A 13682-nucleotide genomic window follows, 5' to 3' on the forward strand; every position below is an offset into this window, starting at 1 on the left:
ACCACAATGCTAGCAAAGACCTTGAGTTGTGTGCATGTGTGTGTGAACACATTCATCAACTTGCTAATGTACCATGAAACATCCCGTTGTTCGTACTTTGTTGGCAGGTAACAAGTCAAATTCTTGCCCTGCATCAACACACACTCAACTTGTGCCCTGGCAGAGACTGTAGGGTCAAAACAGGCCGAGCTACATGTCAAAGGCCATCCGGTGGGAACAATACTGATCAGACAGTCGGCAGTAAAGCAATACACACACAATATAATAATGCATTCGCTATCTGAAGAGAGAGGAGGCTCAGCTCCGCATTTTGAAACAACATCAGAATTCCACTGCGCTTTGTGTGTGCAGAAGACTTTGGCCGGAATGCCTGAATTCCACTCAGTCCATGAGGAATGCTGCCTGAAGCGAATAACAGAGAGAGACAGAGGGATCAAGTAGGGAACATTTAGATTTGATTCAGCTCTCTGACCGGAGAACGGGGTATTAAGTATCATTAATTATCATAATCATCGAGGGATCGGCAGAAATTACAAAATATACTAAATCGCTGGTGTGCTCCCTGTTCCCCTATTCAGCTACAGTTGAGTAATTTACATTTTAAATCATACAAGTGCATAAATGAAGGAAGTAGATTGCCTGTTCTTATGATTTAGTTGCAATAGTAAAAGCTATTACAACTATAAAAGCTCTTTAATACTTAGAGTCTTGAAGTGATTTATGATGCCATTGCATGTACTATGTGATCTTACTGTGATTTGTACAAGAGCATGGCATTTCTCCACCTAAGTTTTTCTTCAAATAACATTCACAATTGAATAAATTACAGTAGCAAGACTATGTAAACTTCTGTTGTATAAGAGATCAGTGACATAAAGGGCTGTCTTTGAGACTGAGTCATTATAAGCTAGCCAAACTTACTCTACTCTTTAGTTCACAAACATCTGAGCAAAAAAGCCTTCACATGAGACTGAATATTTTTTTTTTTCCCGAATGTTTATGAAATTATTAAATGGATATCATAATCTATTTATTCCCGTAATGCAACAATGCAGATTGTTGTGGAAAACAAAAATGAGTGGTCACAAGAAGCCACAAATTACAACACTTGTGAGAATGATGTTCTATTTAATTAAGTTTTAGTGCCGTATATATTATTTATGAATAGGAAACATTTAAATTCAATTAAATTGGTTACCCACACATGGTTTAGTTGATAAATACATAACATTATATATTAGGATTTGGTTACAGAAATGTATGTACTACATACTGTAGTTGTATTGTGTAATGTAATTATAATGTGTAAATGAAATAGGAAATTATTCTTGCTATCATTCATTAAAATCAAAGCTAGCATTAATTCTTGTTTTTATGTTGCCTTAAATGACAGTGAATTGGGGAAAACAAAGTCCCTTTGAAGCAAGTCATTTCTGGCTGGTTCAGCTATACCCACTAATATGTAGAAAAATATGCTCACAGATTATTTAAAATAATTAATTGAACATAAAATATCCACGCATTTGGATTATTCTAACCACAGTTTTAACATAAAATAATAAACATAACATAAAAACATAGACTATTTATCAGTCAAACAGAAATGAAGTTGGTAAGATTTATAATACTAATAAAACTGGATGTGTTTGGTTTATATATTTATTATCAATAAATCCAATTATATATTTTTATACATTGAATTTGCTTGTTGATATCCATATTTTATACTGCATTAAAAAAAAGATAATTTAAATAAAATCAAATAGATGCAAATATTTGAGAATCTGTTTTGTTTTTATTTATTTATTTTATTTATTTTTTAGTATAATGCACATGTGGGTTCAAGAATAGGCAATTAAAAGACAATTGACTCTTAACTAAAAGATGGGACTGCTATTCATTACTTTAGCTGACATTTTCAGCAATATGAGTCCTTACATTAATTTTTCTACCAGTGGTATGTCTCCTCTTTATACTGTCTCTGAGGTTAGATGAAGATGAGGAGTAATGGCTGTGTGGAGTAACAGCGCTGATGTGGTAGCAGAGGTCACAGGTTTAATCTCCATTTGGGGCAACCCATGAAATGAACGGTAACCAAGATGCTCATCATGTTCTGTCACCGCAGTGCCCTTGAGCGAGCCTCTTAACTCATGGTTGTACAGGAATACTTGCATAATTACAGGAACCTGTCCTTATTGTAGGCCTTCTGTAAGATAAAAGGAAGCAATCTTGACTTGGGAATTTAATGCAAGGTTGTATCTCTCAGATATGAGCCAGGTTAAATGAACACATTATTTTGTGATTGTGTAATACTGTGTTTAGTTCAATTAGGGTGGTCCTGGCCTTTATGGCTCTCACAGCACCAGTCCTATTTCTTGATTTGTTTCTCCACCTGAACCATTCAGGCCTACAGTACACATGCACACACGAATGAATGTAGCCTGGAGGGACCATGTCTGTGTATATGTATGTGTTCTCCATCATCCTTTAGCTGAGAGGAAAAGAAACAGAAAAGTGAGATAGTAGCAGGTGAAAATGTGTGTGTACAGTATGTGCTTGTTTCCATTTACACTCAGGTTTTGAAAGGGGCTTTTCAAAGTGATGCCATAGAAGAACTATTTTGGTTTCCCCAAAGAAACTTTCAGTGAACAATTTTGAAAAGAATCTTTTGTTAGTGTGAAGAACATTTTAATAATCTAAAGAACCTTTTGTGGAATGGAAAAGTTCTATGTATGTTAAATGTTCTTCACGAAATCAGATTTGACCCTATTTACTATTTACTGATCTTATTGTGAATGATTCAACAGTGCTTGTTCTTCCTAATCTAAAAAAACGGTCTTTGTGATATTTCATCCAAATATTGAAAAATGACTCCTTTTTTCTCTTTCCCCTTTTTCTTTTTTGCTATCTGGACTAATGGATAATCTTTGCCAATAGCCAAATTGTTTCAGTAAACTCTCATTCAGTACTGTACCTGTCTGCTCTTTTTTGTTTTATTTCATTTCCTGTTTCATTCTGAAATATGTTGTTAAATAGGTTGTGACTGGGTATTCACTTTGAGTTTAGTCATTTCTGTTACTTTATTTGTTATTTTTCTTTTGTTCATGTCCAGTTACATTTTAAATCATTCTTACACCTGTGTATGTGTGCTATTGTCTGTTTCTCTCTGTGTGTGTGTGTGTGTGTGTGTGTGTGCATGTTTATGTGGTTTATGAGGACACAAATTTGTATAATGACATGGGTATGACAGAGGTATTACAATATGAAGGTGGTTTATGAGGACACTGCCTATGTCCCCGTAATTCAAAAGGCTTAAAAAACATACTAAATGGTGTTTTTTTGAAAATCTAAAAATGCACAAAGTCTCCTGTGAGGGCTAAGTTTAGGTGTAGGGTTGGTGTAGGGCAATAGCACACACAGTTTGTTCAGTATAAAAACCATTACGCCTATGGAGAGTCCCCATAAACCACATAAACCAACATGTGTGTGTGTGTGTGTGTGTGTGTGAAGGAAATGGAAAACAAAGGTTTACATTATATGCTGCTGACGACACCAGGTCTTCATGACCGCTTATGGTAAGTATCATGTAACATGGACCAGCTCTCTCTCTTTCTGTCTCACTTCCTCTATCTCCCTCTCACAGTGAAGCTTGTTACAGAATCTCTGATTATTATCATTTCAGGTACCAAACACCTAGAAATAGATGGTCCAGTGTGTTTGCGAAACAGAAGGAGGGAAAGAGAATCAAAGCAACAAGAAAAAATGTAAGTGTGTTTTAGAGCTTGATGAAATCATATTTGCTGACTGTTGCTCTCTAGTGTCTCATTGGTGCCATAATGACGCCACTCAGTCGAAAGTGTGTAGTGCAGCTCAAATTGAGCTTGTAATGATTGTTAGACTAGATTAATTTCATGGATACACTGTTTTAAATATAGAGGTAAAGGGATAGTTCACCTAAATATGAAAAACCTTATTTGTAGCATAAATATAGAGACAAGTTGTTCTTTTTCTTCCAGTTGAAATGAATGGGAACTGGATTTTCAAGCTTCAAAAAAGGAGGCAAAAGCAATATAAAACATCCCTAAAGTGATTAATATGATGTGTACACTATACGTCACATCATCTACAGTAATGCTATAGCTTTTTTTGACATGCCACAATTTGAATTATTATTCACTGACTTTTTTCCACCAGTGAGCTGTTAACCACTGTGACCAGATCATTCAATTTGAGAACCATATCAGTCCGCTTGTGTGGATGAATAATTTAGGTTGGTTTTGTGAACTGGATAATCTGACTCATTCATGAATCACACATTGCTAATTTCTTATGAAATCTAATAAAAATGTTCAGTGAATAATAACTTTTCAATACTTGTTCAATACTTTTCAAGACTTGAAAACTAAAATATTCTTCAAAATTTTTCTTTGTTCCACATTTTTGGGTGAACTATCTCTTTAATACTTTACCTCATTACGCTCTTAAGGTGAAGTAAAGTTGCACTGGAGTCTGTAGGAACTCATCCAAAACTAATTAAAACATTCCACCATAACAAAACACTCATCTGATAGTGTATATCCCAGTATTCATGAGAGAGAGAAAGACTTTTACCTCTGACCAGTCTCCACCCATAATAGCCTGCCATCCAGGAGGGAGTGGCTGACCGAGGGAGGGGAAAGAGAGAGAGGGAGAGAGGGAGAGGGAAAGCTGGAGAGCTCTGCGGTAGCAGTCAGCGCAAGAACCATAGCAGAGAAAGACTGGAAAAAAAGAAGGTAGATAGAGAAAGAAACCGTGGAATTAGGAGCTAAGAAATAAAAAAAGAAGAAAAAGAGAGAGAAGTCTGGAAAATTATTTCAGACAAGGACAGAAGAGACTGAGAGAGAGAGGGAAAAAAAGACAACACACATGAATTAAAAGAAGTCTTGGACTTCACATTGGAGACACATGTCCATGCGTGGACTGTTGCTGCTACTGTGATCTGTCATTCCTCCTGTGTGTGTGTGTGTGTTCTGGAGAGACTGAGGAGAGTGTGTGTGTGTGAGCCTGTCATTCCTCTGGAGTCTACGGGACCATGGCACCTGTCAGGAACGGATGAACTTGAGGCTTAAAGGACTCGTGGGGGAAAAAGAAAGAGAAAAGAAGCTGAAAGAGTGAAAGGTAAGTTAATTTCTCTTCTAGCAATTTTATAGCAATGCTGTGTGTTTGTATGTAGGAGTGTGTGTGAATGGTTGTCCCTTTATAATTTATGATTAGTGTGGATTCCTTTGTATTAACCAGCATTTAAATATTTTGATATTTACTTGAATACTTATAGTTGAAAAAGTGAGAGTGTGTACATGAGGTAGAGAGCCCTCCAATGCGATAAGCTGTTCGACCTCTTTGTGCATGTGTGTATTTAACATATTGTGCAGTATGTGGATGAATGATACCCTGGTATTGTGTTTCTATAGGGCGAATTCTATAGTTGAGTCAGAGATCATGTGTAATATATGGACAAATCATGGGTTGTTATGTTGGTACAGTTATGGCCACTAATTTAGATTGCATGTCTCTCTGTATGTGTGTGGACTGACCTATCTGGACTGCGTTTTCTTAATATAGGATGATATTAAAAGATTAAATGGTCTGTGAATAAGGGAGGGAGAGAGTGACAGATAAAGAATGGAAGAGTGATAGGGAAAGACGTGTTCATTCTGTAAGTGTGTTTCTGCTGAAATATTTACCCTGGTGCAACTCTGACTGTTCCTGTGTTGCTCATGGGAGGATGTTCTTTGGTTCACACAAAGAGCAAAAGACTGTTATCATCACTCCATCATCAACATTTTATGATTTTTATATTTTCAACCCCAAAACCATCACAGATTAATGAAAAGATGATAAGATGAGAGTGTATCGTCACACACAAACACATACATTTAGTTCTTTCTTAGTGGAAATATATGATAGACTTATATTAAACTCTTTTTAAAGCTATTTCCATAGACTTTTTAAAACAAATGAAACAAATTTATAAACAAATGTAATATTTCCTCTCTATATATATACATTACATTTATATTTATTAAAATCTCTCTGTACATTTATTTATGCCTTAGGGTTATAGATTAACCGTAACTGAACACAAGCTTCTTTTTTATAATACAAATACATTATTTGTCAATCAGTGAGTTTTCAAACTGAGAACATCCCAGATGTCCCAAAAGAGTGGGTTTGTCAGAATTTGCCCCCAAACTATAGCAAAGTACGTATACACACAAAACACTCATAATCCATACCATGCACTACCCAAAATAGTAATTAGACAAACACTCACATGCCTACCCTCACTCAAACACACACTCTCCACGCATGTGTTCACACAGAAACACATTGTGTTTTTGGTCAGCTGTGTTTTTGGTGATGAGAAGAATGTTGTGTTGTTTTAGTGGCGACTCTGGGTGAGCATTGTGTGTGTGTGCTTGATGAAATTACATGCAGCGACTCATGCACACACAACTGAAAGGTCCCATTAATGTGCATCTCCAAGTGACTTTCTTTATTTCTCTCTGGCTCCTTGATTCCTGCTCTCAGGATTAGGGGGTGGGTAGAGAGACAGAGAGAGAGTAAGTAAAAGAGATTGAGAGTGAGATGGCTTTTAGCCCGGTGCCTCAGCCGGTGTGGATCGTTAATTGAGCTGCTCCCATAGGGGGGTATCAGACCCCAGATTAATTTGGCTCCCTCTCCTCACGCACGCACATACACACACTCCTGCTTTCACCCTCACTCTCTTTCAGGGCCCTTTGTATCCATCTATTAGACCACAGTTGTCAGATGTCCTGTCACTGCTGGAGTTTCTATTCTGATAGGAGATTGCGAGTGGGTGTGGGCGGGTGTCTCTATGGTGGGGTTATTGATTGTTTTGTGGAGTGTAGTACTATTTAACTGTGGTGGGACCTGTAGGCCAGGACTCATTAGGTTGTCTTATAACAAAGAATACTTTCTGTACATCACTGTGAATGTTTCTGGGTTCCCAAATAAAGGAAAGCCATGGAAAATATGTCAGGAATCTTACAGTTCTGTTCTCCAGGCCTGAAAAAGTAATCTACATTTAATAAAATCATAAAAATAATGGAAAAGTCTGTTGTATGTTTAACTTTAAAATATTTCGTCAGCTAGATATTGCTTTTATTTAGAATTAAACTTGATGATAAGCCATTGTGATGTCCAATTTGTTTGCAAATCACTTTAGTTGAATCAGTTCACTGAATGATTCATTAATGAATCATTCTGAATCAAAAAGACTTTAATGTAACCACACTTGCCTGAAAAGGATGTGGAAAAGTTGGGCAAAAAGTGTGTGAGCCCTAAAATATCACTTAAGTGTCAAATTTCAGGATATTCCTGGTAGATGAAGCATCCACACACAATAATTTCAAACTTCCTTTAAATACTTTTGTTACATAATCTGTTCTCCATTGTTGAACTATTATGAAAGTTATAGGCAGATGAAGACATTTTAAATACTCTGCGTTTCTTTTTGTGTGGTTGAGGAGACTGGGTTTGTGCCTGCAACATTGTCTCTAGAACAGAAATGTGACTCAGTGACTCTTAATATATCATTTTGAGATGTTCAGTCCTAATGAAAATGTGAAGGTTGATTAGATCCTCACTTCCAACATCAAATGTTAAGGTGCTGTATAAGGATGCTATTGAAAGGATAAACAACTGTGTCTTGTGGCCTAAAACCAGATAAAATCATCATCAACATATATAAGATCAACATATCATGTAAAGTGGCACGTGGTGTAGTGGAGGGCTAGAGGAGCAGTTTAACTGCCATGTTTCTGAGATGTACAGGATTGTGAACTCCCTCCTCTTGACCGTTTGCTAGAAACATCATGCAGATAACTGCAGCCGCTCTCCAGAACTACGTTCCAAAAATATAAATCTAACATGGTCACTCTTGTCTCCTTCTGGGCTTGATGAGGAGTAGATTTCAGATTCAGACATGCTGTTCTGAAATCCATCGGAAAGTTATTACTCAACAACAAAGTTGACTGTCCTGACGATTTTTATTTTGGGATGTTAAATTTTTTTTTTTACATTTCATATACTACAAACCAACAAGCTGGTTTATATATTGTATAATTTCAAGAAACCATGGGTCAGTTGATCAATGGATCTGTAAATATCCATTTTGCATACAGTTCTGTATTAGAATGTTGTAATTCATACATTTATTTTTAGCATTTAAAATGATTGGTTTTACTTTTTGGTGTTTTGTTTTTACTTACTATTTTTTTAGACAAAATAGCGTAAAATGTAAAATTGTCAATTTATTACTTATTGCTTATTAAAATTCTTGTCTTCCAGAATTTGTATAATTATACATGAAAAATGTTTATACATAAAAAAGTTTTACACAGAAATTAATAATATAGGTGTAAAATAATTTCAGTAGCCTAATAACTTTTTCAAGGAGAAAAATTCAGTTTTGTTTACCGTACTCCATTCACACATATTATAACACCACTGCAGTTACACTTCATAAGCGATATTGTAAACTTTTACAGTCTTTTCGAGTCTGAATTAATCTTTCATTGTAGCTTGAGCATGAACAAAGAGCTGATTTGTTATATAGCTTGCAGAAGTTAATAATTTAACAATAACAGAGCTATCTACTTGTTATCGCTTCCTGTTTTGATTATTGAGTTATTGATTATGTTTATGTTGAGTATCTGTTATTTTCTTGAGAATGTCTCCCGAGAGTTTTTAGAGGGTATGAAGATGGCAAGAGAAGAACAGGATAGAGTCAAAAGTGCAAAAATGTTGAACAGGTCAGTTTACCGAAGGTGGTACGGCATACTTTCTCTGGAGGGAGAGGGGAAGATGAACAGATAAGGACAGAATGATAGATCAGAAAGGATTAGAGAGCAGTGAAGGAAGGTGTTGATTTTTGTAATGATACTGTAGTAAATGATGTGTGTATGTTTGTGTGTTTGTGCGTTGTGTTTGTGTTTGTGTGTGTGTGTGTGAGAGAGAGAGAGAGAGAGAGGTGTGTAAGTTGTTTTTATGATGTAAGTGTGTGTGCATGTGCTGATTAAGGTCATTGTGATGGTCTTTTGTGCTGCTGTTGCCACATTTCACTTCTCACATACGCACACTTTCACTATACACACACTATACACAGTTTCACTATAGACTACTCTTCTAAAATGTGGGGTCAGGAAGATGTTTTTGAAGTCTCTTATGCTCACAAAGGCTGCATTTATTTGATCCAAAATATAGTAAAAAAAATTGCAATATTGTAAAATATTATTACAATTTAAAATAACAGTTTTCTATTTTAATACATTGTAAAATGTAATTTATTCCTGTGATGGCATTTTTCAGCAGTCATTACTCCTGTCTTTAGAAATCCTTCTAATAAGCTGATTTTGTACTCAAGAAACATTTCTTATTATTATCAGTGTTGATAATATCATACTTTTTATTTAGGATTCTTTGATGTACAGAAAGTTAAGAAAACAGCATTAATTATGCCACAGTATAAAAGCCTTTACTGTCACTTTTGATTAATCTAGTGTGTCATTGCTGAATAAAAGTATTAATTTCTTTTTTTTTAATTACTGTTCTCAGACTCTTGAATGGTAGTGTATCTCTCATAGATTGTTTATTGTTTCTGTATGGTGATGATGATATTTGCTAAACCTCAAGTCTAATCATACACAGATCTGTTGATATCAGTAGATTTAAAGTAGATTTGTGAGCCTCTTTTAACATGTTTCCCTATATTTCTATATTTCACTATATTTTCAAACATTTAACCTGTAAAAGTACAGTCAAACCTGTGCACTCACAAATTTACATAGATTATATAGATAACATACTGAGCTTGATAAACCCCGCTCAGATAAATTAGTTTTATGCTTATTTTTAAGTAAGGGTTATAGAGGTATGATGTCATTAGACAGTGCCCGCAGAAGTGTGTGTGTGTGTGTGTGTGTGTTCATATGGGTCTGAAAGATGACAAAACACTGCTGCTTGATTAAAAAGAGGGAGGCATTCCTGAACACTTGCTTTTAAAACAGGGAGTGTGTTTGTTTGTGTTGTGCCTGTGAGTGTGTATGTGTGTTGTTACGTGGCCATGATTAAAGAGTGAACAGATAAATCATGATGACCTGCAAGTTGTAGGATGTGTTGGAAAGATAAACATATGAGTTATGTCAGTGATATTTTATAAAAATGAATGAAAAATGTGACCACTTTGTTTCATTTATTATTTAAAAAGTCTAGCATTTGGTGACAGAATTGTATTTTTGTTATCCAAATAGTTCTCAAATTCAAAAGAATTGCTAATGGAAGCGTTAGGGAATGGGAATTGTTAAGAGGCATCGAAACTAAAAAGAAACATTCCTCAGTCTCCTTCTCTTTTTACTTCCCAAACTGTTTGTCATTCACGTTCGTCCACACTAGAGTTCTAGGAACTGATTGTAATTGGGGATGGAATACAGCGTGACACCTTTGTAAAAAGGTGCGAATGACTGTGTGACACTGATAGATTTCCCCATTAATAGAACCGGATTGAGTGTACCTGGACACACAGACAGGTTCAAATCCATCGGCTAAAGATGCCACAATATATAGAGAAAGAGAGAGAGCGACAGAGAGAAAAAGAAAGAACGATACATTAAAAAGGCATTAAGGATTATGGGTAATGGAGCAGGCCCGTCAGTGTGGATTAGCTAATGCTCATCAGAGAGTAGAAGTGTGTGTAAGTGTGTGTCTAGAAATGTGTGCATAAAAGGGGGGAGAATGTGTCCCTACATACACCCCTCAGTAGTATGCTGCTCATGTCTCTGTGTGTGTGTGTGTGTGTGTGTGTGTGGTTAGGTTGCATCCTAGCTCATTACCCCGTAGTGGTTGACTAAAGTGTGTGTTCAGCAGCAGCTTTTAAATAATGAAAGAAGATAGAAGATATCGGACGTGCTCGGATAGCAGTTAGTGTATGTCTGAAAAATGGAGTCCCAGGATGAGGAGAGATAGGGGTGGGTTTCAGATTTGGATTTGATGCCCACAAGTGTGTGTGAGAGTGTGTGTGCATGTGTGTGTGTGTGTGTGTGTGTGTGTGTGTGTGTGTGTGAGTAAGAGAGAAAATAATCCTCTCTTAGCAAACTTATTTGATTTCATAAGTGGAACAGCACTCTTCTGCAGTGGACATATTTACATACTGTAGAAGCGCCACAGGAGAAACTACTGATCAAGTGAAACATAATGACTGTGTGTGTGTGTGTGTGTGTGTAGTGTTGAAGGTCCATTCCCTTTGAGATTCTACCCACTAGCACTCTCAGCCGTAATAAATCAATACCTGTCAATCACATACACACTCACACACACACACCTGGCTGCTGTACACACCCTCAATGGTTATTTGCCCTAGGGCACCTCAGAGCAGATAGTGGGGCTGTTTTGTCTGTGTATGTGTGTGGAGATGAGAAATGTGGAATTCTTTGGTTTCTTTATTGCTGTGTGGTTCATTAGTGGTCAGATTGTTTCTCTAATTACTCAAATAGTGATTAGCACTAGCAATTCCCACACATTTCCATTAGCACGGACACTTTCTGGACTGGATGTCAGCTAATATTGACCTCTCTTTTTTTGTTGTTGACCGTTTATTTGTTTTGTTTTGTTTTTATTTGATCTTATTTTATTTTGTTATTATAACCTTAATGAATTATTAGTGATAGTGGAGAATATAAATAAGTGTAAATAAAGGATAAAGAGTTTCTGTCATTTTAATCACATTGTATAATAAATACATTTATTTTGAACAAACGTAATAGTTAATAGTTCATTATTTACGCAACTTCACGTCATTCCTAACCCCATATGGAAGAGAAATGGGGACCAGTCATGGTCACCATTCATTTTCATTCTCTGGTAAAGAGTGACTTGGTCTATGCAAAAAAGAAATTCATACACGCTTGGAGTAAATGGTGATGGAATTTTCTTTTTTTGGGGGGTGAGCTATACAGTCAGGATCCATAAATATTTCTTACTGGCCTTGTACTGAGTGATGTATTACTTGAACTAAAATATTTTTGTTTTTATGACAATGGAAAATGGAATAACATTTTTGCTTGTATATTTTGTCACTGTGTCTTGCAGCATCATAAATGAGATGAGCCGGTCTCTGTGTGAAACTGCTCCTGTTACAAAAACGTGGTTCTGTCTTAATATTTTAATTTTAGTGGTTTTACATCTGGAATATTTCACATGTGTCACTACTATTCTTTGATGGTTGTTGATAGGATGGAGGCATATCTGAATGAGAGTGTGCAGTAAAATGCGGGATTTAAGAGGACTTAATGATTGGAGAGGTCCTGTATACGTGTCATTTCACTGAATCATCCAGTTATGACATTTTGATTGAAATTGCAAGGTCGCATGGATTAAATGTTCACAATACGATTATTAAGATGCATTTAGAAAATATATTTAATGTCATTTTTTGATAGATTGAATGTCTTTGAGTCACTTGCATTACTTAAGTTAGTGTCACACAGTCATTCTTATAATTCCATTTTAATAACATATTAGTTTACGTCTTAGTACAGAATAACACTTTATTTATTCACTAAAGCTATTTCTTGCTTTCTTTGTAGGCCATTTGTTCCGTGTAAAATCACATTTGTTCAGTTCTCCTGCAGCTGCACTCATTACTGAATTAAATTAAACATTCACCAAACTAAACAAAGTCTTGAGTGTTCACACACACACACACACACACACACACACACGAGTCTGGAGTCTGTGCTGTCTACTCCCTTGCTGTGTAGATCTGCTTGTCCACGTTTACAGTAGTTACTTGACATTTGTCTTGCCATATGTCTTTAAAGCCTGCTGTTCAGTGTTCATAGTGTTTATGTTTGCATATGAGCTTCTTTGTGTGTATGCTATTCAATTGTGTGTGGGTGTACAAGGCAAAGATGGAGTATATGAATGCATATTCCCTATGGTTTGTGATAGAGGGTTCTTTATGAAGTTACTCTTTGGATTTTGCATCTGAAAATCCAATAAAGAGTTTCTTTATAGAGCATTTTTTATTGTTTGCTGGCAATTAAATCATTTGTACTACATATAACCAATTCAGGTTTCCTAGGCTTCATTTAGAGGTGCTTTTAAAAGTTTTATCTCTTTCTCAGTCTGTCTGACTTATAATAGATGGGTTTTTGGCTTCAGATGAGGAGAAAATAGTTTTTTTGTTTGATCAAAAATGAATTGCAGAGTAGTAGATGCTTTTTAATGCTGTGTGTGTGAGATTTTTCCCTTGACCTCTTAAATACATCTTGCTCTGTTTCTTTCTAAGGGTGATTTCCAAGATGGGTGGGTCTTTGGAAACCATAAATGGCCCACCTGCATGGTCCAATAACAGTTTTAACTGACACCTGAGAAACAAGGTGTGTGTGTAAAACCCATCTATCATCTTTTACTGCGGCCCCTGCCTTTCAATTACACTCTAATAGAGGGGATTTCTACCTCTTTTGAGACAGCTCATCCAGAGGAAGTGTGTGTATGTGTGTGTGTGACAGAAAGAAGGACACATAGAGTGAGAGTCAAACTTAAAAATTTAGCAAAACTGCAGTAAAACTGACAAGGGATTAAATGTAAAGTGATAAAGGTATTATACAGTGGAGAAAAGC

The 13682-nt window shown here is 36.0% G+C and overlaps 1 protein-coding gene across 1 annotated transcript in view; it reads left to right on the top strand.

The window, feature by feature from the left end:
- Window positions 1-4669: 4669 nt before the first annotated feature.
- The window catches only part of LOC306849213 (semaphorin-3B-like), a 31786-nt gene continuing 22773 nt past the window's right edge, over window positions 4670-13682 (top strand). Inside the window, exon 1 of the mRNA XM_079384090.1 lies at window positions 4670-5157. The gene's annotated coding sequence lies outside the window, so the exon portion shown is untranslated. The remainder of the gene's footprint in view (window positions 5158-13682) is intronic.

This window comes from Barbus barbus, assembly GCF_936440315.1.
Source record: "Barbus barbus genome assembly, chromosome: 29".
NCBI lineage: Eukaryota > Metazoa > Chordata > Actinopteri > Cypriniformes > Cyprinidae > Barbus > Barbus barbus.